Here is a 5,047-nt window from a genome sequence, read left to right as displayed (position 1 = left end):
GGTAGGGAGGACTGTCACACTAACAGGTAGGGAGGACTGTCACACTAACAGGTAGGGAGGACAGTCACACTAACAGGTAGGGACAGGCCATGTGTTCTATTTTGACCAATGACCTGCCACTGGCATTAAACAAAGCATGTGTGTCCATGTATGCTGATGATTCAACCATATATACATCAGCAACCACAGCTAATGAAGTCACCGAAACCCTTAACAAAGAGTTGCAGTCTGTTTAGGAATGGATGGTCAGTAATACACTGGTCCTGAACATCTTTAAAACTAAGAGCGTTTTGTATTTGGTACAAATCATTCCCTAAACTCTAGACCTCAACTGAATCTGGTAATGAATGGCGGCTGTTGAACAAGTTGAGGAGACTCAGTTACTTGGCGTTACATTCATGGCAAAACATACACAGTGCCTTCGGAAAGTGTTCAGACCCCTTGACTTTTTCCACATTTTGTTACGTTACAGCCTTAATCTAAAATGGATTAAATAAAAATAAATCCTCATCAATCTACACACAATACCCTCAAATGACATCACAATACCCTCAAATGACATCACAATACCCTCAAATGACATCACAATACCCTCAAATGACATCACAATACCCTCAAATGACATCACAATACCCTCAAATGACATCACAATACATCACAATACCCTCAAATGACATCACAATACCCTCAAATGACATCACAATACCCTCAAATAGCAAAGCAAAAACAGTTTTTTAGAAATGCTTGCAAATGTTTTGATAACCTGTACTGTTGTCTCCTCTTGTCCTCTACGCAGCCTGAAAGATAACTGTACTGTTGTCTCCTCTTGTCCTCTACGCAGCCTGAAAGATAACCTGTACTGTTGTCTCCTCTTGTCGTCTACGCAGCCTGAAAGATAACCTGTACTGTTCTCTCCCCTGGTCCTCTACGCAACCTGAAAGATAACCTGTACTGTTGTCTCCTCTTGTCCTCTACGCAGCCTGAAAGATAACCTGTACTGTTGTCTCCTCTTGTCCTCTACGCAGCCTGAAAGATAACCTGTACTGTTGTCTCCTCTTGTCCTCTACGCAGCCTGAAAGATAACCTGTACTGTTGTCTCCTCTTGTCCTCTACGCAGCCTGAAAGATAACCTGTACTGTTCTCTCCCCTGGTCCTCTACGCAGCCTGAAAGATAACCTGTACTGTTGTCTCCTCTTGTCCTCTATGCAGCCTGAAAGATAACCTGTACTGTTGTCTCCTCTTGTCCTCTACGCAGCCTGAAAGATAACCTGTACTGTTGTCCCCTCTTGTCCTCTACGCAGCCTGAAAGATAACCTGTACTGTTGTCTCCTCTTGTCCTCTACGCAGCCTGAAAGATAACCTGTACTGTTGTCTCCTCTTGTCCTCTACGCAGCCTGAAAGATAACCTGTACTGTTGTCTCCTCTTGTCCTCTACGCAGCCTGAAAGATAACCTGTACTGTTGTCTCCTCTTGTCCTCTACGCAGCCTGAAAGATAACCTGTACTGTTGTCTCCTCTTGTCCTCTACGCAGCCTGAAAGATAACCTGTACTGTTGTCCCCTCTTGTCCTCTACGCAGCCTGAAAGATAACCTGTACTGTTGTCTCCTCTTGTCCTCTACGCAGCCTGAAAGATAACCTGTACTGTTGTCTCCTCTTGTCCTCTACGCAGCCTGAAAGATAACCTGTACTGTTGTCTCCTCTTGTCCTCTACGCAGCCTGAAAGATAACCTGTACTCTTGTCTCCTCTTGTCCTCTACGCAGCCTGAAAGATAACCTGTACTGTTGTCCCCTCTTGTCCTCTACGCAGCCTGAAATATAACCTGTACTGTTGTCTCCTCTTGTCCTCTACGCAGCCTGAAATATAACCTGTACTGTTGTCCCCTCTTGTCCTCTACGCAGCCTGAAAGATAACCTGTACTGTTGTCCCCTCTTGTCCTCTACGCAGCCTGAAAGATAACCTGTACTGTTGTCTCCTCTTGTCCTCTATGCAGCCTGAAAGATAACCTGTACTGTTGTCTCCTCTTGTCCTCAACGCAGCCTGAAAGATAACCTGTACTGTTGTCTCCTCTTGTCCTCTACGCAGCCTGAAAGATAACCTGTACTGTTGTCTCCTCTTGTCCTCTACGCAGCCTGAAAGATAACCTGTACTGTTGTCTCCTCTTGTCCTCTACGCAGCCTGAAAGATAACCTGTACTGTTGTCTCCTCTTGTCCTCTACGCAGCCTGAAAGATAACCTGTACTGTTGTCTCCTCTTGTCCTCTACGCAGCCTGAAAGATAACCTGTACTGTTGTCTCCTCTTGTCCTCTACGCAGCCTGAAAGATAACCTGTACTGTTGTCTCCTCTTGTCCTCTACGCAGCCTGAAAGATAACCTGTACTGTTGTCTCCTCTTGTCCTCTACGCAGCCTGAAAGATAACCTGTACTGTTGTCTCCTCTTGTCCTCTACGCAGCCTGAAAGATAACCTGTACTGTTGTCTCCCCTGGACCTCTATGCAGCCTGAAAGATAACCTGTACTGTTGTCCCCTCTTGTCCTCTACGCAGCCTGAAAGATAACCTGTACTGTTGTCTCCCCTGGACCTCTATGCAGCCTGAAAGATAACCTGTACTGTTGTCCCCTCTTGTCCTCTACGCAGCCTGAAAGATAACCTGTACTGTTGTCTCCTCTTGTCCTCTACGCAGCCTGAAAGATAACCTGTACTGTTGTCTCCTCTTGTCCTCTACGCAGCCTGAAAGATAACCTGTACTGTTGTCTCCTCTTGTCCTCTACGCAGCCTGAAAGATAACCTGTACTGTTGTCTCCTCTTGTCCTCTACGCAGCCTGAAAGATAACCTGTACTGTTGTCTCCTCTTGTCCTCTACGCAGCCTGAAAGATAACCTGTACTGTTGTCTCCTCTTGTCCTCTACGCAGCCTGAAAGATAACCTGTACTGTTGTCTCCTCTTGTCCTCTACGCAGCCTGAAAGATAACCTGTACTGTTGTCTCCTCTTGTCCTCTATGCAGCCTGGAAGAACACATTCCATGGGACTTAGCTAACTTCAAAAGTCATAATATGTTTGCTATTTCCACCATGGTTGAAACTGTGTTCCAAATGGCATTCCCTATATAGTGCACTACTTTTGTTTAGGCGAGGCTGATGGCCAGGGAGAGGAAGACAGCTGGGTGCAGGTGAGGCTGATGGCCAGGGAGAGGAAGACAGCTGGGTCTATGTGAGGCTGATGGCCAGGGAGAGGAAGACAGCTGGGTGCAGGTGAGGCTGTTGGCCAGGGAGAGGAAGACAGCTGGGTCTATGTGAGGCTGATGGCCAGGGAGAGGAAGACAGCTGGGTGCAGGTGAGGCTGATGGCCAGGGAGAGGAAGACAGCTGGGTCTATGTGAGGCTGATGGCCAGGGAGAGGAAGACAGCTGGGTGCAGGTGAGGCTGATGGCCAGGGAGAGGAAGACAGCTGGGTCTATGTGAGGCTGATGGCCAGGGAGAGGAAGACAGCTGGGTGCAGGTGAGGCTGTTGGCCAGGGAGAGGAAGACAGCTGGGTCTATGTGAGGCTGATGGCCAGGGAGAGGAAGACAGCTGGGTGCAGGTGAGGCTGATGGCCAGGGAGAGGAAGACAGCTGGGTCTATGTGAGGCTGATGGCCAGGGAGAGGAAGACAGCTGGGTGCAGGTGAGGCTGTTGGCCAGGGAGAGGAAGACAGCTGGGTCTATGTGAGGCTGATGGCCAGGGAGAGGAAGACAGCTGGGTCTAGGTGAGGCTGAGGGCCAGGGAGAGGAAGACAGCTGGGTGTAGGTGAGGCTGATGGCCAGGGAGAGGAAGACAGCTGGGTCTAGGTGAGGCTGAGGGCCATGGAGGCAGCTGGGTCTAGGTGAGAATGAGGGCCAGGGAGACAGCTGGGTCTAGGTGAGGCTGATGGCCAGGGAGAGGAAGACAGCTGGGTCTAGGTGAGGCTGAGGGCCATGGAGACAGCTGGGTCTAGGTGAGAATGAGGGCCAGGGAGACAGCTGGGTCTAGGTGAGGCTGATGGCCAGGGAGAGGAAGACATCTGGGTCTAGGTGAGGCTGAGGGCCATTAGACAGCTGGGTCTAGGTGAGGATGAGGGCCATTAGACAGCTGGGTCTAGGTGAGGATGAGGGCCAGGGAGACAACTGGGTCTAGCTGAAGCCGAGGGCCATTAGACAGCTGGGTCTAGGTGAGGCTGAGGGCCAGGGAGACAACTGGGTCTAGCTGAAGCCGAGGGCCATTAGACAGCTGGGTCTAGGTGAAGCCGAGGGCCAGGGAGACAACTGGGTCTAGCTGAAGCCGAGGGCCATTAGACAGCTGGGTCTAGGTGAGGCTGAGGGCCAGGGAGACAACTGGGTCTAGCTGAAGCCGAGGGCCATTAGACAGCTGGGTCTAGGTGAAGCCGAGGGCCAGGGAGACAACTGGGTCTAGCTGAAGCCGAGGGCCATTAGACAGCTGGGTCTAGGTGAGGCTGAGGGCCAGGGAGACAACTGGGTCTAGCTGAAGCCGAGGGCCATTAGACAGCTGGGTCTAGGTGAAGCCGAGGGCCAGGGAGACAACTGGGTCTAGCTGAAGCCGAGGGCCATTAGACAACTGGGTCTAGCTGAAGCCGAGGGCCAGGGAGAGGAAGACAACTGGGTCTAGCTGAAGCCGAGGGCCAGGGACAGGAAGTTTTGGAATTCAGGGCAGCAGTCAGAAGAAAACAAGAAGGGTCAGACACAGAGTGCAGACATCCTAGTGTGTCAGACACAACCAAATCAACACACACACAGAGTAGCCGTGCTCTGCCCGTCACCAGGGCAGCAGAAACACTCCCCAGGGGGACAAACAATATTCCTTGCAGGTTGACAACAGGACGTTACACACGCAGTGACATTCCTGTACGAATATAACGGAAACCTCAACCCTGGTGTTATCCAAGCCTGGACTCCAGCTGACCCCAAACCACCACTGTAACACAATGTATACGTACAGCAGCAGAAACATCGGTGGGATTTCATTCCCCCGGGCCTTGTCAATGCTTCAATGCCTTAGAGATTGTACTATACACCTC

General features: G+C 50.6%; 1 long non-coding RNA gene across 1 annotated transcript; it reads right to left on the bottom strand.

The window, feature by feature from the left end:
• Positions 1–713: 713 nt before the first annotated feature.
• LOC127913868 (uncharacterized) lies at positions 714–3,210 on the bottom strand. Its single transcript, XR_008087029.1, has 5 exons — positions 2,649–3,210; positions 2,051–2,464; positions 1,591–1,728; positions 1,315–1,544; positions 714–1,130 (listed from the first exon to the last, which is right to left on the bottom strand). It is a non-coding gene; the product is annotated as an uncharacterized LOC127913868 (long non-coding RNA).
• Between the last annotated feature and the right edge of the window lie 1,837 nt (positions 3,211–5,047).

The sequence above is a fragment of the Oncorhynchus keta genome, chromosome 30 (assembly GCF_023373465.1).
Source record: "Oncorhynchus keta strain PuntledgeMale-10-30-2019 chromosome 30, Oket_V2, whole genome shotgun sequence".
NCBI lineage: Eukaryota > Metazoa > Chordata > Actinopteri > Salmoniformes > Salmonidae > Oncorhynchus > Oncorhynchus keta.
This window is presented reverse-complemented; position numbering and strand designations above follow the sequence as displayed.